The sequence below is a fragment of the Carassius auratus genome, unplaced genomic scaffold (genome assembly GCF_003368295.1).
Source record: "Carassius auratus strain Wakin unplaced genomic scaffold, ASM336829v1 scaf_tig00013441, whole genome shotgun sequence".
Taxonomy (NCBI): Eukaryota; Metazoa; Chordata; class Actinopteri; order Cypriniformes; family Cyprinidae; genus Carassius; species Carassius auratus.
The window spans coordinates 1-26,556 of NW_020524395.1; the positions used below are offsets into that span (position 1 = coordinate 1).

Genomic DNA, 26,556 nt, shown 5'->3' on the forward strand with positions numbered 1-26,556 from the left:
AGGTCCTGGATATGCGTGTCAATTTCATAAAGGCTTCAATTACACTTTCGCGCATCTCTGTGTCCTGAGCCACCGGGACAAGAGATGCCTCCTGGATGATATCATCACCATATTCGAAGACATTCGCTTAGCTGTTCTGTCCAACAGCACTTTTGCCAAGGTCCCCGTGAGCTATCCGAATACAACATTAAAGGTAAGAGACATACATTGTCTGGAGCACAAGCGGCTGTGTTTCAAAACCTCGCGAGTCGACTAACGAGACAGGTTTTTTCGAGGTTTTTGAGACGCAGCCTTTGTGTGCGATGGAGCGACATTGCAACAATGAAACGGCAAAAACCAGCTCGGCATAATGCGACTGTGCCTCATAAAACCTTACGAAACACTCAGAATTATGAATAGACTCCGTGCTGCTGTAATCTAGTGTGTGCAGCCTCGGAATCAGCTGCATAGTTCTCTACTGCACTCTGAGGAGCCTGGTGATGCAATGTCCACTGGAGGACACTCAGAATCTAGACTTTTACCATTTATACCTTTTGCATTATATTTAATCAATACAATTAAGACAACATATCACAAGCAATATTATTAATTAAATAGGCTACAACTGTTTACAATCCATGTATCAATTAGAAGAGCTATTTGTTAAACCATTAGATGCAAACAGATCTCAATTGGAATTAGAAGAACCACTAGCATTTTCTGTTATTGCATGAAGAATTCTTAAGTTGTATTCATTTAAAATAGGTTTATTAATTTTTTTAAAATATTTCGAAACACATATACAGGTAGCAATCAACTAACTAATCAGTAATAAACATCCTGCCATCACAAGACAACAGGTTACTAAATATGACAATAAAGCAACAATAGTTGTTGGGAAATGGTGAAGCGATACAACATTTTCAGGCCCCAGTGCATGCTGGGAAGCTAGAGCAAAAGCTGTGCCTATGAAATGCTTGAACATAGAACTGCTAAAACAACTTATGAAAATATATAAACCAAAAAGTTAGTACAGTTTTCCTCATAATTTAAAATGATGTTCACCTACATTTTGATCATAAAAATATAAACATAATTCTGTTGAATATACCATTGTTTATATATGTTGCGTTTCACAATCAATCTACGGTAGCACAGAATCATATATTGCTGTGTATTGTTACTCAGTAAATATGACGATCAAGCAACAACAGTTATTGGGAAACAGTGAAACCATGTTAATTTTTCAGGCCCCAGTGCATGCTGGAAAGACCGTTGTTGGAATTGTTATTAAAAGGTGTGCTTATTTAGGAAATGTTTGTAAAGCTACTTAATACTTTGATTTATCAATAATCTAAATTAGTTATTCTTGAAATATTCTAACAGAATACATATTAGTTAATTTGCCACCAAACATATCAGCATAAAATGAACATAATTCTGTTAAATATAGTTTATACTCATAATCTACGGTAGCATAAAATAATTTCCTGCAGCATATTGCACAATCAATTTCAAGTGTCCTGAACTGAGATTGAATATGCATCTAGTATGAGATCTGTAAGACACAGACACAGACTTTATGAAAATGCTGCAGCATTCACAACAGTACAGCAAGCCGTATATCTTATTGTTTTCCCAAGCCTACGTCAGTAGGAGTAGGAGCAGGATCTGTGTGAATGAGGCGCTTTCTGTGGCCTCTACAAGAGCTCATTCATATTGTGCCAGTTTTTTTTTTTTTTTTCAGAAGATCTTGAGGCTGTATTGCTGCATCCAAGGCTACATCGCTTTCTCCGCATAGGGTGATGCACTGTCCAGCTCATTACTGGATGCTGAAATATTGAGACTATTCAGAAAAAAACAATAACACTCAATCTGCTCTGGATTTCATTAATTCAGCATTGTTTGGTGCAAAAAATGTTGTTCAGCTGTGGAGATTGTTTTATCATATTTATCTAGCTTCATGCTGTGGTTTGATATGAGCTTGTGTTTTCCTTTTGCCGTTTTTTTTTTTTTTTTTTTGCCTTACATTTAGCTAAAGATCCTAAGCACAGGTCGCCGTGATTTTGACAAGTAATACATGTTCCTGGATCAACATCTTTTGATGATCCTGGATCAAACATTAAATTTCCAAAAATATAGAATTAACCTAATTCCAACCCTAAACCTAAACATACCAATAATGTATTTCTAAAATCAGTGGGAAATGATAGCTGATTAACAAGAGTGTAGAAGCACCTAACTCTGGTTTTAAGCCTAAAACAGATATTTCCTGAAAAAGTTTTATCTCTATTCTGATTGGTTGTTTGGAATGTTTTCCAGGATCCACAAGGATGTTTGATCCAGGAACAAGTTGTATTTGATGAAATCATGCTCACCGCACACACTGCTGCCTTGAGAAACATTTTTAAAATGTATTTATTTATTTATTTTAATGGTTATGGAAGACCATTTTAATACATTGTTGATACATTTTAATACAATGTGTTAAATCCATTCAAATACCAGAACAAATCCACACCAACAAAGCTGCTAATTAACTGGTTTGCTGATTTTGCAAGTCACCACATGATTATAGTATGGAATTAATTTGAAAATGCAGCAGTGACGTAGCAAGTCAGCCCTTGGCTCAAATGCAAATTCTTTTTAATGGCACCAAACAAGAAGTGCTACAAAGAGGTTATCAGCAAAATGTCATACTAAATGCATTGGTTTGCAAGGCCATTTATATGTCATTATCATCTAAGTAGCCTGATTAGTAACAGTACTAATAATAGTCATAAATTGTTGAGGAAGTTACCTAGTAAATAAACCAATGAATGTCGCATGAACACAACCTTGATACAATATCTTTTCACAACCAGGGGCTGTGTTTCCCAAAAGCAATTATGGTTGCAAGTTACGTCATTGCTTAATAGAATTTAATGGGACTAATGACCATAGTTAGCTAACGCTAGTTTTGGGAAACACACCCCACATCGGAACTAACATAAGTCTAAATAACCAAGGCCCAACCAAACATCGAAATGTCAATACTAATCTACTTCATGCAAAAAAACAATTGGCATGGCAAAAAAAATGAAATATTCACATGACAGACATGAAATGTAAAATGAAGGCACTACTCACATGTTTTAGTTGAGCTCTCTTTCTTTCAGAAGATTCAACCTTGTGACTGACCTCTTTCTCTCCTCTTTAAGGACCCACTTTTACGTTTGTGTTTTTTTTGTCCATCCTTAACCTTGACAAATATGGAACCTTGCACATGGCATGCTGGGAAATATTTATCATTGCAATGTTTTAATAATTAACTCTCTCATTTTAGTAAATCATGGCCATGTTGTTCTAATTCGTTCCCGTCGTTTTAATTCAATCAAAAAAGCAAACAAATTAGTACAATTAATACATTGTCCATGTAATAAAATGAGGAAATTAATTCTTAAATAATTTTTTCCATGCATGTCATTTCAACTTTAGTATTCCTCAGATGTTCCAAGCGTACCAATTATTAACATATTTTTGAACTGCAGTTGATTTTCACTGATTGCAAAGTACACTTGTTAAATTGCATTCAAATTCAATTTCACTCGTAGTAAGCAACTGGTTTGTTTTGCCTCTAGGATGGTCGAGTGTCCTTTATTGGCCATCAGCTGGGTGGCGTGGCCTTGCCTGCAAACAGCCGGGATCAACAGGTCAAGTTTGCTCGGGCCATCCAAATCACCTACTACCTCCGCAACCTTGGGCCAGTGGTGCAGGACATCATTTCTGAGAAGTGGGAGAGTGAATTCTGTAAGCTAGTGCACCAGCTGGCTACAGACAGCCAGGAACTACACATCCAGTCGCTTACGTCCTTCAGCTTATGGCGGGACTTCCACAAGACAGGCGTGCTGGCCAAGAGCGAGGTACTGGTCAGCTTGGTGCTGGTGCTCCTGGCAGCCACCATCTCCAGCTCTATGCGGGACTGTTTGCGCGGGGAAACCCTTCCTGGGCCTGTTGGGCGTCCTTACCATCTGCATCGCCAACGTGACGGCAGCTGGGATTTTTTTCATCTCTGATGGGAAATTTAACTCTACTCTGCTTGGGATCCCCTTTTTTGCCATGGGTAAGTGCAGCTTTGTTCACGGAGGCTGCGGTGATTGTGTGTAGGATTATTATAATTGCTGTGTGACTCCTCAGGAGGGAGGGTGTAATTATTTTCCATGGGAGTCATCGGGGTCAATGCTTGTGCAACAGTGGGCTTCATCATGTAGGGAGAATCTGTGATATTATGAATAGAAATGAAAGATAATAAGAAGCCAACATTTTTGTGGTGCAGTGAAAAATCTGTAAATGTTTGCCTAAAAATTCCATAATTATGGTGAAGAATGTCAAGTTAAAATTAATATAAATTGATGTAGCTTTAACATGATCTGTGGATCTGATTGATGGTATAGTTAATGTACCACTCATGATAAACCATTAAATTTCTCAGCAAATTTTGACGTGTTTACAAAGAACCAAATAATGGTGGGGCAGAACACACTGACCTAATGCAGTGGTTCTCTTCTGGTGGGTTGCGGATCTGCTCTGATAGGGCCATCAACAGCAAGAAAACAAACAATTAAAAAAAGCTCAATGTACATAATTGCCTAATATGTAAAAGAATAAATAATCGAATCTTGACACTTTCAACATTCATACACTTTCTACATTCATACACTTTTTGTTTGTTGTAGACATCACAGGGCGTGCATCCAAACAAATTCTGGTGTTTTTTTCAATTCATGCCACTTGGTAAAACCTAGCCAAATCATGCAGGTGTCAGCAAGGACGGGTTAAATGTGCTCATTTGAGAAAACCATGAACAAAGCTCTGCGAGGTAAAACCAGACTACGATAAATGTCTTACTGTAAACATACTACACTAAAAGGATAAACATGGTTGGTGCCTGGCTATTATAAAATGTGTTTACAGTAAGTGATGATATTCAGATTAAAAGACACATTGCATTTGTGCTTTTATACAGTAAACAGCTCAATAAACAAGTAATTAATTTTGCATAACTTGCATTTTAAACCCTGTATTGCCCCTATATTTACTCTTTGCCGATGGAAAATAGTTACCACAAATTCAATCATCTCCAAGCAACACTGTGTAGTGGTGTTTATTACCTGAATGAATCAGTGTGTTGAACAAATCGGCTGAGTGAATCTTTCAATGACTGTTTAGTGAATGAGTGTTGTGAATGAATCAGATAAGTGAATGTTTCAAAATGACTCATTTAGTCATCTTTAATCTCGAATAAATCCGTGGTTTGAACTAGTTATTTGTCACCACATTCTGGCTGATATAACCTGTCACGAGTCACAGAAAAAAATAAATGGACAGGTGTAGAGTAATATAGATAAATGAATTTCACTATTTGATTTTTGATGATATTTTGCTGTGTTGGACCCGCAGAACCTGATTTTACCAAGTGAGACATGTTCTTGGGACAACATCTTTGTTTTCCCTGGAACAACATTGTGATTAACCAATCAGATTTGGAGAACCAGTTTATAGATTTTGTGAAGTTTACACTTAAAATCACTGTTTGGTGCTTGTACATCAGTGTCATTCATCTATCATTTCCTCTGATTTTAGGGATTACTCATGGTTAAGGTTAGGTTTAGGTGTAGGGATATGGTCAAGAATATATTTTTGGAGTAAAATGATGTTCCAGGGTCAACAAAATATGTTGACCTAGGAACACATCTAACTCAGCAAAATCAGGACGTGCGTTGGACCCAGTTGATGACAGTTGTCAGATTTGTTCTCCACCATAAAAGAGCTTTACTGAAACTTAATTTAGAATTATTAATGTCATAAATTCAATGGTATTAGATAGCAAACATGCCATTGCAGCAATATGCAATGTGAATGTTTTAGCCTGCAGAATATTGATCCTTTTAATGATAATTAGCTCCTTTTCTTTCTATTGTTTGTGCATTTTGGGAGAATAAGGGAGAGTCATTAGTTTCTGACAGTGCTGGGTTCTTTCTGACATGTTATTTTTGTGGACCCCTGGGAACATAATCTAGCAAACTAAAACAAACACAAAAATGTAACAAACTCTGAGCTCAACGCATCTCGCAGGTGTTAAAAACACCCTTAGATTTTACACCTGTCTAGCTTGCATTAGATGCCTTTAGGTGACGACTGTCACAACCCTCAACTGAGTGGAACTAATTAGCTTTGGATTTAAAGCGTGTTGATGTGTTCGCTCCTGTAGAGGTAGAATCATGTTTTCCTCAAAACAAGGATATACAGGGTGCAAAAGCACAATTACAACCTGCGGAGAATAACGCTTACAGCATTCTTACTCTCAGTCAGTTTGCTGCGATGGGTTTGGTTATTGTAGCAGCAAAAAATAATCATCAACCATCAGTTACATGCGGCTTCATAATTTGAGAAGACGGCAACATTGTCAGTGAAAAGACTAACTGTATTGTAGGATTTTATGATCCTGAATATCCTTTTGGAGCTTGTGGATCAAAGGTAATAATGCTTGGTGCTGTACTGTATACTCACCTCTTAAGCTTCAGCCAGCCATTTACAACGTCCCTAATGATCTAGACCTCTCAGATGCTCAGTCTTATTGCAAGCCTAGCCCAGTGTGAAAGATTAATTGCTCCCTGACCACTGGATTTTGAACTCTTTGCACGGTACCGGAGGACCTGTGATTTACTGTGCTTTGCATTTGAGCTTCGCAAGGAAGGACAATCTGGAGAAATAGATTTTGTCCCGCCAGCGAAGATGAATGGTGACACTCTACACGGCACATCACAATGTGCTGCGGAGACCCCGGGGACACGGGGAGGCTCCGTCAAGTTGGCGAAGTGACACTGGATTCAAGTTTGTGGATGATTCTGAAAGGTCTTTTGATAGACTAGACACATTTGAAATTGAGGTTGTCCTATATATGTTTGGATTTTTCTGGTTTTCTTTAGTCCTTTTTTAAACAGATTTGGTTGAGGTACATAGTAAATCTTTGTCTTTAATGGGACACAAAGGGGTTGAAACTACACAAGGGTATATTTATATTAGGGGGAATTGTCCCTTTAAAAAGATTTGGCAGAAGATGGATGCTCTGCAGAAAACAATGTGTGACACTGTTTTCTGAGACAATGGATGGAGTGCGTGCTATACCTTCAATTTAAGTTTGGAGGTTATTTTTGTTCAGACGCATACAGCAATTGGCCTATTTATAGACTTGCTTCCTGCCACATGTCTTAGTGGCGGAGCGGCAAATGCTTTGTTCTGCTGACAAATGACAGGATAGGAAATCAATGTCAGACTACTCACTCTCCTCCTGATCTTAGTGCACATACAGTAAAGCTGTTTGCTGTTGGTAATTGAAGAATTAGTTACAGTAGAATTCATATATTCATGGGAATTACAGAAATTATAAAGTTAATTCTCATAATGTCAAATTTATTCATTTATAATTAAAAGGGATGTGAATCCAAATTGAGATTACTTTCAATATTTAGTCAGCTGCTGTTGTTGTTTTTCATGCACCATAAAAGGATCATTTTTAAAGAATCTTCAAGCAGCTCTGAAAATACCAGAAAGGGCTTGTAGAATTAAATAAGAATAATTAAATCGGTTTTATATGGGAAAAAAAATCCACAAATTGTGCTCTGTGTCATGCAAGTAGTTTTAGTATTTCAATTTGCGGTCTCCTTCACCCTCTCCAGAAATAGTCGGAGTCTGCTTTGCTGAATATTCTGAAGCTGAACAGATGCGAGAAGTTCACATGGTGAGCGAGTCATGTTGACAGCAAGGAAATAAAAATTCATAAAAGAAAAGAAATGTGAAGCCAGAAACAGAGCAGTGGCACAATGCCAAAAAAAATGTCAAAGTACAGCCACACAATTTTTTATTTTTTTTATTTTTATTTTTATTTTTTTATTGTGGTTTCTGATGCTTTTCAGAAAATGCTAATTTATTTTCCATGTTGTCACGTCATTTAAAATTTAACTGGACAAAGACCTGTCTTTGCTGTAACTATATATTGGCTTAAATTTTATTTCGGAGCTTATCTACAAAATGTGGCGTGAAAATAGCTTCGATTTTGCAAAAGCTGTCAGAATCACAAAGAAAACATTGCTGCACCTTTATTTAGTTTTCCTGCAATCCTATTAGCACATTCAATTTGACAAAATTTGACTATGACTATTATGACAGAGAAATGATAAGCATAAAAACTTTGAAAATTATACGAGAAAAGAGATGAAAGATAAATAGAAAACACTGATGAACACAAATAAAAGAACTTATCAAAGAGTAGATTAAGATAAAAAAAGTAGGAGAAAGTATGTGAACTTTGACATTTGTGGACCTCAGAGAACAGTACAAAGTAAAGACATAGGCAGTGCATTACCCCTTTAAGTTAAAATATTGGTTTAGACATCCATATATGTATGTCGTGAGCCATAATGTAAGTGTGTGTACGTGTGTGTGTGTGTGTGCGCGGCGGCGTAGTCACTCCCCAGCACGTCAGTCCTATTGATCGGGCTCATTTAGGGCCACAGTCTGTGGAACAGCATGTGCCCTGGGATCTTGACCGTCTCCTTGCAATTCTCTCCACACAAGCATGATTGTGCCTGGTCATGGCTAACACACATTCACCGTGCCTGGGAAGTCCAATCCCATCTTGATCACCATTCTAGAAACAAACATCATACAACTGGAAGCATTTACAGCAGACCTTTGCTGTCTCCAGCAGGAAAATATAGATGATGGGGTGTTAGTAGATTGAAAACTGACCATTTTGAATGCCATTGATTTGCCTCTGTGCTAGAAGGCAAAAGCAAGTCCTGGGGAAGAGATTAGGGGTCTTACCAGTGAACTACTAATCACAAATGTCTTCAAGCATCACATATTACATGCCATTAAGCCTGTGGCTGGATAATTTGCCATTGTCAGGAGGAAGGATCAGAATGAGAAAGGTTTGTTGGACATCGCAAGCCAAGAGAAAAAAAATCATTTGCATAGCTTGGTCAGACATGATGTGCGACTACTGAATTGATGCATGAAATAGAAATGGAAACAGAGGTCCAGCTATTCTTCATCCTCCCTCCATTTGTCATTAATACTTCCAGTCCTTTTATCTTTCAGTTGTATGATTTATGTTTCACAGGGTTGTTTTTTTTTTCTCTCTGATTGAAAATTATGCAAGATTCTTCTGTTCTTTTTCGTTTAGTGGCTTGCTTCAAGTGGAATAATTGGTATTAAAAATACAAGAGTGTTTTGGATGGAAGCTGTTTCAACTTGACAATATTTTTACTGTCATCTTTATGGTTTTAGACCACTAAAAGAAACAGTGCTGTTTTTAGTGTGGGAGTACAGTTGTTAGGAGAAATAGATCTTCCGGTAAAGGCCTAGAACACACTGACACATGCTGACAGTGGAATGTTTTACAATGACATGAAATGCTGTCATAGATTGTAAGGTAGATTCTCCCATGAGTTTATGTGATTGAAGCCAAGGCGTATAGAAAGCGAGTGATGGAAAAGGGGGATCATAAGCTATTCAACCACTTCCTTGATTGCTGCTTTAGGCTGATGTATTTTTTAAAACTGTACGAGCTGCTACTGTATATTGTAGTTCATTGTCTTGTTGATATCAAAGTAGCCTCATTACTTTGTGCGAAACTGATAATGAACAATTAAATTGTGGGTTTGAGGTCAAGAAATTTTAATAGATGAAATAGTGTGGCCCATGGCACAATAAATGCAGGGTGTTTTATTCAGCTCATTCTGTGTTTCGGCAGAAAAGTAGGCAATGAGAAAGATCTAAAAGTTTTAACTATTCATTCGAGATGGATATAAGGCTATCTTTTTCTTTTTTCTTTTATTGGACAGTCTTTTTCATATATGAATACTTTGTACTGTATTTTCTCCTGGCTATTTTAAGATTGGTTCTTTATGTTTAGCATAAAAGATCTCAGGGCAGTTTCTTCTTTCTTATTTATACTATGTCTAATTTAATATTTGATGAAAAGAATACATATATTAATCATATTATATTTCGTAATAATATTTCACTATATTACTGCTTTGATGTATTTTAATCAAATAAATGCTTGTTTTAAAAAACATTAAAACCGCCAAACTTTTGAATGGTAGTGTATTGTATTATGTTTCCATTGAAATGCCAATCTTGAAATTCCAAGGTAAAAAAAAAAAAAAGAAGGAAACTTGTTCATTGCCAAACACAGCTAAATGATAGTTCGTAGAGTCAACAGCAGGATTGATGAGGTCCACTCCAATGAAATTATGTGCGCGTAACTCAAGCCCTCTGCTGATTTACATGCGGTGCATTTGCACAAGCTTTTTCATTAGCAGTTGCAGATGCAGCAGATGTGTGGGGTGCCACAAGAAGCAGCAGCCTCAGAAGTGTCACACCATCCTCTCCATCTTCTGACTGCAATCGTTTGACTGGCTCTGCAAAGTGCTCAGCGTTCTACTTAGACACCATTGAGTTGTGCTGAGTTTTGTGCACGTCGCACACCTAATCCTTAGCAGCGGGATTAACGGTGAGCTGTGATGTGTGCCATGTTAAGATAAGGACATGTTCACTGTCAAAGGACATGCTAATTTTGGGCATTTTTGTAATGCAGCGTTCTCAGCATATTTTATTTGTATTTTTGAATGGACAGTGCTGCCTTTATACTGATAATGTCATCCAATAAAATGAAAGGCAATTCTTTTGCACTGCAAAAGCAAGACATGTTTATTTGAGAAATAAATTTATGATAAATAAATGAAAGATATGATATGAATGCATAAAAAGCCCATTAAAAGAATAATTGAGAAATAAATGTGCTCACCCCCTAAGGCCATCCAGATGAGTTTGTTTCTTTATCAGAACAGACTTGGAGAGATTTAGCATTACATCACTTGCTCACCAATAGGTCTTCTGCAGTGAATGGGTAACGTCAGAATGAGTGGCCAAATATCTGATTTGTTTCTTACAAACATGCAACTTTTCCGCTTCATAAGACATTAATATAATAATATATATATAAATCAAGCCATTTTTTTTTTTTTTTGCCACAAAGAAGAACTATGATGATAATACCATGTTGCATGTCCAAACAATGTGGTAATACTTGGAAATTCATATAAATAGCAAAATAACTAAAATATTCTGCACTACTACAAGAATATCCCTTCAGAGGATATACAGGCTATTGTACATATCTTGTCAGTGCTGCACAGAAAGACTGAGACGGTATGGAAGTCCATGTAATATTTTCTCCATCTTCTGTCACAAGTGGACATGCTTTATGAGAGGTGTACGAAGGGTCCATCCGTAGGGTGTTTTCCTGCCGGTGATGGATGTGTTTGCAGCTGCTCTGGTGCTGAAGTTTTAAAGCAGTAATTTTGTTTAATGACTCACTGCACTGCAGCGAGAGAGGTGATGCAGCTCTTTATATTGAAACCACGGCCTCAGAGTAGTTTTCCTCCAGCCGGGGCTGGCTGGAACTGTCCACGAGAGGCCTGTGACAAACTGCCCTCCTTAACTATGTGGAATGTTGTACCTGTTCACCAGCAGCCAGAGACATGAGGTACAGCCCTTGATTTCCTACCGTACCCCTTGTGAGACTTGCAGGGTACACTGCAGTTCAGGTCCCTAGGTGTTCTCACTAGCATGGGAGAAACACTCTGGGGGAGGGAATTCACTATGAATTAATTGTGCCCGCAGTTTATTTGTGCACGCGGTCTGCATTGTTTCAACACCCGATTCACTAAAGGAATTATGCATATCCAGTAACACACAAACACACCCACAAAAACACAGCTTGTGCAATGCAATTTCTTTTTTTGCAGGTCAGTGCTGAGTGTTGGATTGTGTAGGATGCTTTTACCATAATCCTGTTTACTACCCTGGGAACTGAATCTGCTATTTAAAATATTTTAAGTCTGCTCTACTACCATTGAAACACAACAATGTAAAATAAATAAATAAATAAATAAATATATTAGTGGTTAGCCGTTATCGCCGTTAACGTGCTGCGTTATCGGGCGATAAAAGAAATATCGCCGTTAATCTATTCTCAAAGTTGGGTTGGGAGCTGGGTCTATACTAAGCAAGCTATGATGACTTTCACCTTGATATTTTATATAACCGAGTCTGGTTGAGACCAGCCTAACGGACAGCGACACTGAACCGAGCTCTCTTCTGCGAAGTTCTCCTCAAAGTCCCTGCACCGGAGCGAACAAATACAAATCGCAGTTTGAAACAAACAACAAGATGTGAAAGAGCCTGATTCAGTACTCGCGGTGTTCTGGTGTTCAGGGCTCACGCAGAGAAAGGCGACTCGAGACGCTAAAAATAAGCATTTTCAAGTGTTTTGATCAAAACACTTGAACATCGAATTTGCTTCTTTTTGCTCTAGTGTCGACAAATACATACGAAATATGTCAAAATATCCACCTTGGAAATGATGCTCGAAAAAACTGTCTTTTATTTCTTAAGTGAACGTAGTGTAGTTTTTTTTTTTTTCTTAAGTGTAGTTTACAGCTTTTTCAAGCAGTTTGTGATGCATTTTGGAAACAGGAGATGTACATTTCTAATGCACCATCTAGCTTGATAAACCCCTTCTCAAAGACTTACTGTTTCAATTTTATTTTGGGTAACACACATATTCTGAATGCCGTCGGCAGAATTCGAATGAGCCATATTAATCTAGATTAAAAAAATTAATCTATGCCCACCTCTAATATATATATATATATATATATATATATATATATTAATGGAGTATGTTTTACAAGACAATGTGATAAGTAGAAAGACTAAAATAATTTTTTGATTCAACGTGTTACCTTTGTTGTTGTTATTTTGTCAACTACATTTTTCAGTATCTTATCTATGACGGTGTTTAATTTTTCTCTCTTATGTAGCACTGTTTGTGTGGGCATTTCATGTAAATGAACAGATTCACAAATGAATCACACGTTTGAATCTCTATATATGGACTCACTGTTGTATGTTATGATAATGTTGAAGTATGATAGTAAAGTAAATGCATGTCTTGAACAAAAATGGGTCACTAACTGCTCCACGTTCAGGGATACTGAGAGTCCAGTGTCATGCTGGTCCAGTGAAATCATCCTTGAGGTTATTGAAATTATTTTATTTTATTTTTAAAAATCTGTCTTACTCTGTAATGTTTAAGGAGTTTTCTCAGGGCTTTGTCCTTTCAGTTTTGAAAACACTCTATTTGCTTCTGCACTCTTTAACGTTTGGTGCCGCTGCGGCAAAACGTGTCAATCGTGTTTCAAGATGTCACTTTTCTAAACACTCCTCTACTGGCCCTGATTTAATTTACAGCCTTGAATGGATGGACCCTTTTTGACAGAGCTTTTCTGAAACAAAATCACTGCCATACAGTAGATGCTATTTTAGGAGTAAGCTTTTGCGTACTGTCACCAGATGACAGAATTAAGATGGAACTGAATCGTTTTACAAAGGAGATGCAAATAAAAGAATAATATAATACTGGATATTAATAACTGAAAGCATTTATAATGGAGAGAATATAATAAAGAATATTTTTCTTATATTTGTTAAGGCACTAACCCAGTGATTCCCAGCTACCGCAGGGGGCACTTAAGCAAGTTTGAGGAGATTAAACCCATAAAACAGAAATTTCTATGTAATTAAAAACTATTCATCTTTTTTCTTTGCAATTAACAGCTCAACACCTTTCCGACTATTTAAGGAAAAAAGATACAAGTCCTTATAATAATGTCCATTTGGATTATATTAATTCTAAGTTATATGTAGCATAATAAGAAACAGTTTTTCTGATTTGGTGTAGATGAAGACAGCTTGAGTCTCCCTCATTGAGTTGTTGGGCAGCATAAGACAAAAAAGGCTTGATCTACAGTAGGCAGATATGCAGTAGTTTAGTCATGTTTTGTCTCTTTGTCCTGTTTCATTAGAGACCTTTAGAACTGAGCACATTTTCTTTCTGCCCTTGACCAGCAGCCTGATGGCACTCCATTTATGTAGTGGTGATTCATTCTCGGCCCACACTGAAGAAATCGCTATGTCATTCTGAATTAGAGTGTGGTAATACATTTAGAAGTACCATTCCTTTACCTCTCATTTGTCCTACATAGGGAAATCCCTTTTGCATCATGTTTAAAGGAACATACATTCAGCCGATCTCTGGGTCTGGTGGTAGCACTTTTAGCTTAGCTTAGCATAGATCATTGAATCTGATTAGACCGTTAGCATCTCACTCAAAAATGACCAAAGAGTTTCTATATTTTTCATATTTAAAACTTGACTCTTCTGTGTACTCTCATTCCGGTGTAATAATCAAGGAATCTTGCTGCTGTACCATGTGTGCTATCATAATATCATTGTGCCTGCTGCATCCATGGTACGGCAGCAAAGCTCCTTGATTATTACACCGGAATGAGAGTATAGTTCCTAGCCATATCAACCTAGAAAATAACAACTTCCCATTTTCCATTGGTCTTAGTAAATGTAATTACAGAAGCGTTACACCGTGTATTAAGCAGATTCAATGATCTCTGCTAAGCAAAATGAGCATATTTTATAGTAGAGTCTTCCTTTAAGTTGTATGTTAGCATCTGAAAAGTGATAAAGTCTAACACCAGAACGGTGAATTGTTAAAGCCTAAATTATCTATGTGCTTTTGTTGTTCAAATATTTATATTTAGAATGTTTAAATCAATAAAATTTTTAGAGAAAATAAGTCATTATTTAGAGAAAGTTTATAGTTATATTTTGAATGTTTCAATTAATAAAATTATTTTGATAAAATGTAATTATTTCGAGAAACTTTTTCAAAATAATAACTTGTTTTCTCGAAAAAATGAGAAACTTTTTCTTAATATTGATTCATTTTCTCAAAATAATTACTTATTTTCTCGAAATAATTACTTAGTTGCTCACAATAATGAGTAACTTTCTCGAAATAATGACTTAATCTAAAAAAAAAGAAAAAAAGATCTAGTGTATAATGCTGTAATCTGTCATTAAATAATGATTTCAAATAAATTATCTGCAAGTAGTCTTTTGTTAATTTACCAACAAGTTGCTGTGCCAGCATGATAGTTCATGGGTACAGATATAGAGGAATATATTCCTGAATTTGGTTAAATCTATCTTTGTACTTCAAGCCAACGTTAAGCATTTTTCACGTTAAGAGTTTGTCCTACAAGAAGTGGGACGCTGAAGACCAAGAGGATGACGTGGTAACTTTGAACTGAGATGGCTTATCATATGAACATTCTATGCATGCGATGCATGAAAGGGACAGCTAATAAAATAAATAAATCATCGAAATAAACATTTATAAATTAAGTTTATATGTGTAATGGCTTTCATTTCTTCTTAAAATGTCTGGATTCCTTAACTGGAATATTAGTCTGGAATGTTTGAAGCCATAACTACCTGGCAGAGCAACAGTGTTACAAATGAACAAAAGACTACATGCAGATAATTTATCTGAAATGACTATTTAATGACAGATTATAGCTTTATACACTCTTGTGTTGCGCATGCGTGATTGAGTTTTTTTTTCTTTTCTTTTGTTTCTTTTCTTTTTTTTGTGGATTACGTCATTATTTCGAGAAATTTTCTTTTTAATACAAAAAGTTTCTCATTATTAGTAGAAACTAAGTCATTATTATGAGAAATTAAGTCATTATTAAGATACATTATCTCATTATTAGGAGAAAGTTTCTCATTATTATGGGGATGAAGTCATTATTATGGGAAACTTAATCATTATTATGAGAAACTAAGTCATTATTACAAGAAAGTTTCTCAATATAATGAGATATTAAGTCATAATTATGAGAAAGTTTCTCATTATTGTGACTTACAAAATCATATTTTTCTCAACTGTGGCGGAACTCACTTAATGAATCTAATTAATCTTCTTAATTGGAGAATGCAAAATAATCGCTCAAGCAGTAATAGTGTTGTTCATGAGATGGCAGGGTCAACAAATTAAATCCTCATACAATGATTTTGTTGATATTCTGTATATAATGTGGCAAGTGGTGACCCATGCTCACGTTCAGATGTCTTTAATTCTACCAGTCTTTGTGTTCAGTAGTTTAGGTTTTAATTAGCATTTAGCAGCTGCTTTTATTCAGAGCATCTTCCTATAATTCCATTGACAGCAACCCTTTTGGAGCAACCTGAGGCTAAATGTCTATCATAAGTGTGCTTGATGATGAAAGAAAGATTGTGATGCCCCTTCTATGAGTGTATGTAATTGAACATGTAGTCTTTACGTTAGCTAACTGAATCTTTGGCCACCGGGTGACCGTTAGCCCACCATGTGCCCTCCTCGTCTTGCAGATGGATTCACACAAGCTAATGGACTTGTTATTCCTCTTAATAAAGCTAAAAGCAGGGAAAGCCAGTCCATCTGACTTATTACATTGGCGGAATTCTTTATGGTTAATTAGTTTTTTTCTTTGTGTCTGTCAGGTCAATGGAAATTTATGATTTTGTAGAAAGAGTTAAGAGAGTAGTTTTTGTGACTTATTCTTGACAGCGACTGAGTGTTCAGAGATGAGCCGTGATGTCCTTGATGCTGAGTGAAATATTTAGTGGATGGATGAAAGTCAAATGTATTAAAAGCGACAGTGTGCACACACTAGATCACATAGGTGGATTTTAGAAGAGTAATTTAATTACTGCTCATCTTACAGCTATCATGAAAGGCTTATTATTCCATAACTCATGTTTAGTGGTTGACCATTATGACTGATGACCATGCCATTATCTAGCCAATGACTGAAAAAATGCTGATGTACAGTGGGGTCCAAAAGTCTACGGGCACCAGGAATACTAATATGAAATTTAAGTTGTATGCTTCTGAAAACTGAATTTTAAAATAATGAATAAAAAAGAAAAATAACTTAAAATGAATAAGTGACTTTGAGGATTAAGTCAATTGTGGTAACATTTTAGTCAATTATTTTTAGGCTGATGATTTCCTGAATGCATGAAGTGATAGAATTATAATAGTTTTTATTAAATGGGAAAAGTAAAAATAGTTGCATTTTCACTAATAGTATTAGATTTTTGACCTCACTGTATAATTGAATCATGGCAAAGTATTCATGCAATTACTTAAAATAAATAAAAATAAATAAAATTACTGAAAAAAACTCTAATTTAACACATTTTTAGTTTATTTGATTTATTTATATAGATTACATTTGAAATTCAACCTTGATTGAGGGCTGTGGGATGAAAGTAAAATTGTAAACATTAGGACGAGTGTTTTGGAATATATGTCTAATTAATTTAATTAAATTGCTTAAATTTCACTGTAAAAATTGAAAAACTATATTGCCTACTGAAATTTGGCTGTTGTTGGATTTTGGAACTGACACATCTAACACTATAATCAGCCAAGTGGGCACAGTTTTCACCCAATGCCGATAATTTAAAAATGGGCAATTACCATGGCTGATACTGTACAGTATATCGGACTTACACTACTCATGTTTGATGTTTTTGTCGATTCATGCTGACATTGCACATGCTGTGTAATCAAGTTTCTCTTCGAATTTTCTGAGCATCAAACTATAAATTGCTTCTCTTTTTTTTTTCAGGCCATGGAACAAAAGGTGTGTTTGAGCTTCTGGCAGGCTGGAGAAGAACCAGAGAGAGTTTACCCTTCAAGGAGAGAGTGGCGGATGCATTCGCCGACGTGATGGTGTGCTACACCATGACTAGCTCGCTCTATATTATCACCTTCGGCATGGGTGCCAGCCCTTTCACCAATATCGAATCCGTGAAGGTTTTCTGCCAGAGCATGTGTGTAGCAATCTTGGTGAACTACTTCTACGTATTCTCATTCTACGGCTCCTGCCTGGTGTTTGCCGGGCAGCTGGAGCAAAATCGTTATCACAGCGTCTTCTGCTGCAAGATCCCCTCGGTGGAGTATCTGGACCGCCAGCCCACTTGGTTCAAGACCATGATGAGTGATGGCCACGATTTGTCAACGCACCACGACAGCATACCGTACCAGAACCACTTCATTCAACACTTCCTAAGGGAGCATTACACAGAATGGATTACCAACACGTACGTCAAGCCATTTGTGGTTATCCTCTACCTGATTTACGCCTCCTTTTCTTTCATGGGATGTTTACAAATCAGCGACGGCTCTAACATAATTAATCTGCTAGCTAGCAATTCGCCCAGTGTGTCATTCGCCCTGACCCAACAGAAATACTTTAGCAACTACAGTCCAGTGATCGGGTTTTACATCTACGAACCCATTGAGTATTGGAACGCCACGGTACAGGAGCACCTCAAGACGCTGGGCCAGGGGTTTAATAAGATTTCATGGATCGATAATTACTTTCACTATCTGAGGGTCGTGAATGTCAGTGCGTCAACCAAAAGTGATTTCATCAACATCCTCAAGACTTCTTTTCTGAGGAGCCCAGAATATCAGCACTTTGTGGACGACATCATTTTCTCCAAAAACGGAGACGAGTACGACATCATTGCGTCCAAGATGTACTTGGTGGCCAGGACGACTGAGAAGACCAGGGAGGAGGTCGTGGAGCTGCTAGAGAGACTTCGACCTCTCTCCCTCATAAACAGCATCAAGTTCATCGTTTTCAATCCGACGTTCGTGTTCATGGACCGCTACAGTTCCTCCATCATCTCCCCCATCCTAACGTCGGGTTTCAGCGTGCTCACAATTCTCATCCTCACCTTCTTCCTGGTCATTAACCCACTGGGGAACTTCTGGTTGATTTTGACTGTCACCTCCGTGGAACTGGGTGTCTTGGGTCTCATGACGCTCTGGAATGTAGACATGGACAGCATCTCAATCCTGTGCCTTATTTATACTCTCAACTTTGCCATGGATCACTGTGCCCCCCACCTCTACACGTTCGTACTGGCCACTGAGCATACGCGGACTCAGTGCATCAAGATCTCTTTAGAGGAGCATGGGGCCGCCATTTTGCAGAACACCTCGTGTTTTGTAATTGGGATAATGCCTCTTCTCTTTGTGCCTTCTAACCTGACCTACACACTGTTCAAGTGCTCCCTTCTCACTGCAGGCTGCACAGTGCTGCACTGTTTCGTCATCCTACCGGTGTTTTTGACATTCTTTCCACCCTCTAAGAAGCGGCACAAGAAAAAGAAACGCGCCAAACGGAAAGAGCGGGAAAGAGAGAGGGAGCGGGAGAGGGAGAGAGAGGAAATCGAGTGCATCGAAGTCAGGGAAAACCCGGACCACGTGACCAATGTTTGATTGAAAGATGTGTGTGAACGTAAGTGGTAAGAAATCAGCTCCCGTACACTAGGGGGCGACATCAGGCAGCACTTCACAGATCCAGAGGTGGCCAAGTATGGCACTCTCGCCCCTGGGGTGACCCTCGCGACCCCAGCAATCAACAACAGTGCTGTCCAGAGTTAAAAACCCCTTTTCACTCATTTCTTGTGTACCCTTCATCTAGAACAGTGTATAACATCTGCAGCTGCTAGCTGATGTTAGCCGTTAATGAAAGGTTTGTAAAGGAAGGTTGTCTGTATACATGAACTAATACAAAAGACCTAAAAAGAAGGCCTCCAAAAATGTTATGAGCATGAATCTAAGCAGGTGGGTTCCTGCTTATTTTCGATCTCTAGGGGTATCCTCGAGGGTATTCATATATGTTTTGTAAGAGCAGATATCACAAACAGTCCATTTGCTCTTATTTAGCACCAACACAATTCTGTTTGATCACTCGGTGTTTTTCTAAATGTTATGCACCTCACGTTCCTCCAGCCTTGTGCTTACATAATTAATCGAGACCAACTCTGTTTAAAAATAACTATGTGAAAAATAGTAGCGAAAGGAAGTAGCAAGTTTTCAGCATCCATCAAATTATGCAGCACTCTCCTACAAATAACCCTTGGCATGCATTTATCACAAATGTCCTGTAGCAAATCTAATAGTGTGTTTGCAGTTTCGCTGGTAGCAGTTATTTAGACATATTCACTGAGACTCCCCAGAGAGGTCCCACCTTATACCTGGAAAATATCCTCCAAGCAAACCATTAATGATCAGTAGAATGAAACATTAAGAATTGCAAAAGGGGGTTTTCTCCTTTAAATGTTCAGTGAAAGTAGATTTGTCAAAGCTGACATTTTGTTGATATCCAGACTGTAATTTGTCTTACTCTTCCGGGTAAATAAACAGTGTCTGAAGGTGCATTGTGTGGAGACCACCGACATGAATCACTAAAATGTTTTGCATATAATATTAAACTGCATATGCCATTTAAAAAAGGTTTTCCAGTACACCCAAGTGGCACATTCATGAGAAAAGAGACTTGTAGCATGTCTTAAAGCTGCATTGATATGATCTGTTTGTGTACTTGCTTGTGTGTTTGTTTGTTTGTTTGTTACAAAACCACAAATCTGGTCATGCACCTGTTCATGTAGCTAAACTGAGAAATGACAAAGATGAGAAAGGTTTCCTTTCTGTTGTATTGTTATTTTGCACATTAGGCAGATTCACTGATGGCTGTCGTCTAAAAATATACAGTATGTGTCAAATCACAAGAGTGGATATTGTTTTTGAGTGTAGCATGTGTTTTGTCTGTATTTGTGTGTTTTTGCGGAGATGAGCAGTGCAGATGGTATACACTGTGCTTATGTTGAAGACATATCTTGCACAAATCAATATATCACGGTACATTCTGGTGGAAATGAGTATGTCTGTTATGTTAGAAGTGTCAGTTCTCTTGTGCACAGGAATATTAGGCATTGCACCAGGTGATGTTGTGCATTAGCAAAGTAGTCGATCCAGACAGTTTTGATCTGTGAGTTATTTTATGCATCACAAATACATATAGCACCAGTCAAACCTGTTGGTAGCTCTAAAGATGCAACACAAAAGATAATATGGAAAATAGATAGTTTACCCAAAAATAATTTACTCACTCTCATGTCATTCCAACCATATGACTTTCTATTGTCTGCAGAATACATGTTTCCAAGATGTTTTTTGTCAATACAATGAGGTACAAAATGGAACGAAATGAGGTTGAGTAAAAATTGACAGAATTGACAGAATCATTGTTGGGTGAACTGCCCTTTTAATGTGAAAGTTCTGAAATGAACTGTGTAGATGGAGGCAAAAATCAGCAGCTCTTTGCTTTTTGCCGGTCTTATTCTCCCCACGCCTGCATCCCGGAAACATTTTGGCTAATGTTCTAATAATCACAAATTAAAAATATTTAGTATAAATATTTCATCAAACTCTGATTGTCCTAATCAGCAGTGTATAGGTGTAATCAAAGTAATTATATCCTTATCTCATGCAGCAACAAACTGTTCTCATGCTTGCCATGTTTCCATTGGTTCAGTTGTAGATTCGAATGGATTCTAGGTCAGTCGTTGCAATGTATGCCTCAAAATAGACTGCCTACCAAAAAAAAAAGTTGAATTTGAACCCAAAAATGTTTTTTAGAAATATTGCTAGCTTTTGTCCTGCTGCGTATACTGTATTTAGTAATTTCATGATCATTGGACTGTTCGAAACGCATGTGGTAGCCAGAGCCTTACTGATCCAGTCAAACAGCTGGGTTCATTGAGAGTCATTCCAAAGGCAGATGGCCTCTCACTGGGGAAGGTTTCGTTGACTAGAGTTTACATGAGAGGTTGAGATACATAGACCAAATGTTTGCTACAGAAAAGTCCATTAGAAACAATAAAATGCTTCATGTACAGTAATAGTCTTAATTTTTCATTGACTGTTTAAATGTGACAGGCGTTAGACACGTCAAGGCCACCAGTGTTTAGATGCAACATTCCAAACCCAGCAGATTTCATAAATATTACTCAATCAAACTTTTATGTACTTTGTCTAATATCAGTGGCATCCCCATATTTTGTAAGAGCTTAATACTTTGTGTTGGAAGAGGGCATGACAATTAAATCTAAGAAGACAAGAAATGCATAATGAAAATGATTTAAAAAAAAAAAACATACTTCCCAAAATAACTTTGTATGCATGTATTGTATGTATGCATGTATTTGGTTAGTGTGTGTATTTTTTCCCCTGACTTTTTGAGAGCTGTAGATGCTGGAGTGGACACTTTTTTTAATGCATACTTGATACCATCTTCAGAAATTTGTGTTTTACTTTTTTTCTGGTGTGCTTTAAGCCAGAATGAAAAATTATGAATTGTAAAATAAATGTATAGAATTTTCTAATTTTTTTAAAGAAATGAGCGGTGGAATTTTTTTTAAGATGAAGGTCATCACGTTATTATAAAATGCAATAAAGAAAAAAAAAAGGAATAAAATAAATTCTAAACTCCTTAAGCCAGGAATAACGTATGAAATGTTATTTACATCCTCACAGGTCAGTTCTTGCCACACTACACGGTTTGATCTTTAGTTGTAACTTAAACTAGTAGTTTACATGAAAAACCACAATGTAATTTTGCAGGACATGACATCTCTCCCAGCAGAATCCATTTCTTTATACATTAGGTGGCAAAAACTGAATCTTAATTAGAAATCTTAATTATAATTCAATGTGTAGACATAGGTATAGAGAGTTTGTAAAATAATTACTAAATATATTAGAGCTAATAAAAATGCCAAATAACTATGTTGATAATTCAGGACAATTAATTAAGTTCTAATTAAATAACCCAGCTGTGAATGCTGGTCATATCAAATTAAGGCTGTATAAATGAAAATCTGCATATTGTTCCTTTTGTTGTGATGCATGTTCTTGGATCAGACCATAAATCACTTAGTCGACATTTTTATTATCTGCTTTATTTAACTTCAAAGTAGCCCACAAATCAAAGTCAACACAAAGTCACCACCGTTTTCAGTGAAACTACAGACTTCAGGCACGCAGCTATGTATTCTGAGGGCCATAAATCAAATATGCACTTTTGGGCTCAAATCATTTTGACAACAAGCATGCCATATTAGATTTCATGAGCTAAGACTGTGAATCATTGCTAAAAAGAATTAGTCATTTTCATTACAGGGGACTCATTTTGCTGTACCCCATTTTTTGCAAATGCAATGTCAGAGGTCAATCAACAAACAATTATTTTACCGTTTTACTGCTCTGTGAAGGAGGAATATAACTTGCTCAACAATAATATTTCTAATATTTTAAATGCTCATTAAAAATCAGATCAACTTCTAATTATAAAAAACAAACAAACATTTTAACAGATTTAATTGAATATCCTTCATAAACACCATTTATTACACTAGCGGTGAATACTGTATATCACTGTTATTATGTTTTTAAAGGCTTGTCCTTTAAAAACGGATATCAATCAGCTTTATAGCAGACACCAGCGTGTACTATTTTACATGATCAGGTCATTAATACAACAGAGCAATAATAAGACAATAAGCGCATACCTGCATGTTGTTGTTTCCCCTCTCGTGCAAGGCTTTTTCAGACTCTGCCAAGGTCCAAAATTAACACTTTTATAATTAAATTCGGTGCAATTCTGTAAGGTGATCTTGAGCTTGGCAAAGGCATTAACTATATCAGTATTCTTTCCCCCCTCTTAAACAGAAAATGCAAGTAATCTGGCTTTGATGGCTTAATAAATCAGTTACTTCAACAAAGTACACATATTTCTCCTATATGTATTTCTACTAATTATTGCCATTTAAAAAAAAAAAAAAAAAAAAAAAAAAAAATTAAACATGGTAGTTTATTTGTTATGATATGCTCATGCTGTTCTTAAAAAGAAATAATTTCAAAAAATTTAAAATAAATGTAAAACACAATTTCATGACAGATAACCCATATTTAGGACTGATACATTTGATCAATGCATTGGCAAATGTAACAAAAACTTAATTTTGGATCCTGGCCATAGCAATGATATATGCTCATCTGAAGTTTTCCAAGTCCATGTTTTAGTCAGGTTACTCAAAACAAATCGGCTAAAATCATAAAGCTATAAATATAAATCTTAGACAGTCTTATGATGTAGAATGGTTTAAACAAGCTCTTCACTCTTGAGAACATTGATTTAGGTGAGGCTACTTAATTTGTGACCTCAGTTCACACAATGAGCCCAAAACATTCATGTCTTGTGTTGCATAAGCCAACAAAGAGAAGATAAAGGCAGCTTCTGTAAAATTTTCTCTAGCGAGCTAAAAGTTGTTCAACACTGTATGAAGTCTACTGTTTTTTTTTTGTTGTTGTTGTTTTTTTAGCATAAGTGGGGAGGTTTTAAAATATATTTTTTTAGTTGTTTCTAATTAGGAGTGACTTATTGTCAGTGATCTGATTTGGTGTCTACTATAAGGAAATGATACTTGCAGTGCAGGTTAACTGGTGTTTAAGATAATATTCTGTTCATGTTTTGTACCTTAATTGGCATTGATTTATTTTGCGTTGAAACTAATGGTTATGAAGCACTCATTGAAGATGTGTGATTGTTATGCGAGTGCTCATCAGCTTTGTTGAAAACAAAATTAGACAAGAATTAGAATGCCATAGATTGTGTCATATCAAAGCTTTTAAAATGGTAGCTTTTGCAATCAAAGACCCACAAGTTCATAAAATATGAGACAGTTCAATGTGCTAATATATTTCGGTCATGACAACTCTCGGAAAGGATAGTAAGAAGCTTTATTGATCAAATTAAAAAAGCATAGGTTTGGTCTTGGTAGACTAGAAATGCTATGCTGCTTCTGCTGCTGCTGCGAACCAAGTAAACTTGCTTTGGCTAAATGCACGGATCATAAATAAAAGGAAACATGCTGCTGCTGCTGCTGCTGCTGCTGCTGCTGCTGCTGCTGCTGCTAGAGTGAGAAGAAGATCCCCCATAGCAGATCTAGGCAGGTGGTGCTGGGGAGGTGGTGGGCTAGTAGAGGATGTGGCGAGCATGGAATGTGTCACACGGTTTATATTATTAGGACCTGATAGGCTGGGAATGCAATTTTGAATGAACCAATTGAGCGACGATAAAGTTTCATGGCTGAACTGCTAATTTGAATGTGAACATTTATTGTACGTATTGCCAGCAGTGAATCTTTATAAACAGCTTATACATAATGTAAAAGGTAATGTGAGTTTTCAGTGCTACATCTAATGCAATTAGTACATACCTAAACAGTAAATAACAATAATGAGACTACCTACATTAATTAGTAAAGAATTAAAGGGTTTTAACGGATAAAAGGTAATCTGTGAGGTTTAGTTCACTGTTGTCTATTTAGTATCTATGTTAGTTCTGAAAATGAAAAAAAATGTATATAAACACATTCCTAAGTCACCCTTAATACAAAGCAGTGAATTATTAGTATGGACAAAATTAACGGTTAGTCAGAACCATTTATGAGCCCAAATATGTGCAATTACGAAACATAATAGGGATGTGCAATGGTATTACAGTAACACAGTAGTTTTATTCCTTAGGATCAACTCAAAGACACAAACTAAGTGAGATCTTTAGGTAAAATAGCAGTGTAAGATTTTTAAACTGGCACTAAGATGAACAACATCACATGAGAAATTGTGTATGCAAAGATGCTCTCTATGTCTTTTTTATTAACACATTAGACCTAAAGCATGAAGGTTTAGTTCCAATGCTTGTGTATAACACTGTGATGCTCATACAAAGTTTACTTTTGTGAACATGCTTGCATTGGATTGGGAGGGAAGCCATTGGTGTGACGTAAACAGGACGTTTGATTCTGAACCCATGTCTAAAGAACAAATCACATCTGTAATGAAACTGTGATGCTCACAATGGCTAAAAGCTATAGACAATGTCATTGTTGTGTGGCCTAAAACTGCTGGTATGTTATTCCTAGTCTGTGTTCCTAATCTGAATTGTGTTCATGTAGCCCCATTTCCTCCTTTCTTATTTCTCACCGCTTTGTTCTCAGCAGCTCTCATCAGAGCTTAATTCAATGAACTGCCGCACATGGGTTACATAACCTATCTGCAGTGATTTTGTATTCTTACTTACTTGATTACTTCTGTGCTTTGTTCAAAGAGTGTGAATAGCCCTGAAAACAGGCCCAAAGTGCAAGTCTCTCATGCAGATCAAATCTTTTCAAACGGGCGAAAGAAAGAAGAGTGAGCGTGCCGCAAGATTGATGTCACATGCTGATAAGAGTCTGTTTGTGCAGTTGTACACTTGTTGGGTGTCTTGAAATGTTTGAGTTCACTGTGAAGTGGATATGTCAGACTTAAAAACATGACGTTTTAGATTCCATTCTGATGCAATGATTTGGTTTATTCCTGTTCCAGAACGCACAACGGTAGACGTGAACATAGCGTTAAATGAATATGTCTTCCATTAATATGGTGTTCCGTTTGTGACACGCACCAGAACACGGTTTCATTTGAGTTTCGTCACAATTCAAGGTAGCCAGTAATGTGAACTGAATCGATCAGCCAAAAATAAGTAAAGTAGAAACCATAGTAAAGCGATCATTTAAAGGAATGTCTTTAAGTCTGAATTTATAAGATGTATGCATTTGAATGCTCTAAATATTTTCGTTGTAAAAATATTT

At 36.7% G+C, this 26,556-nt stretch overlaps 1 pseudogene; it reads left to right on the plus strand.

Moving 5' to 3' along the window:
* Positions 1-5: 5 nt before the first annotated feature.
* LOC113073986 (patched domain-containing protein 1-like) lies at positions 6-19,706 on the plus strand (annotated as a pseudogene).
* Positions 19,707-26,556: the final 6,850 nt, after the last annotated feature.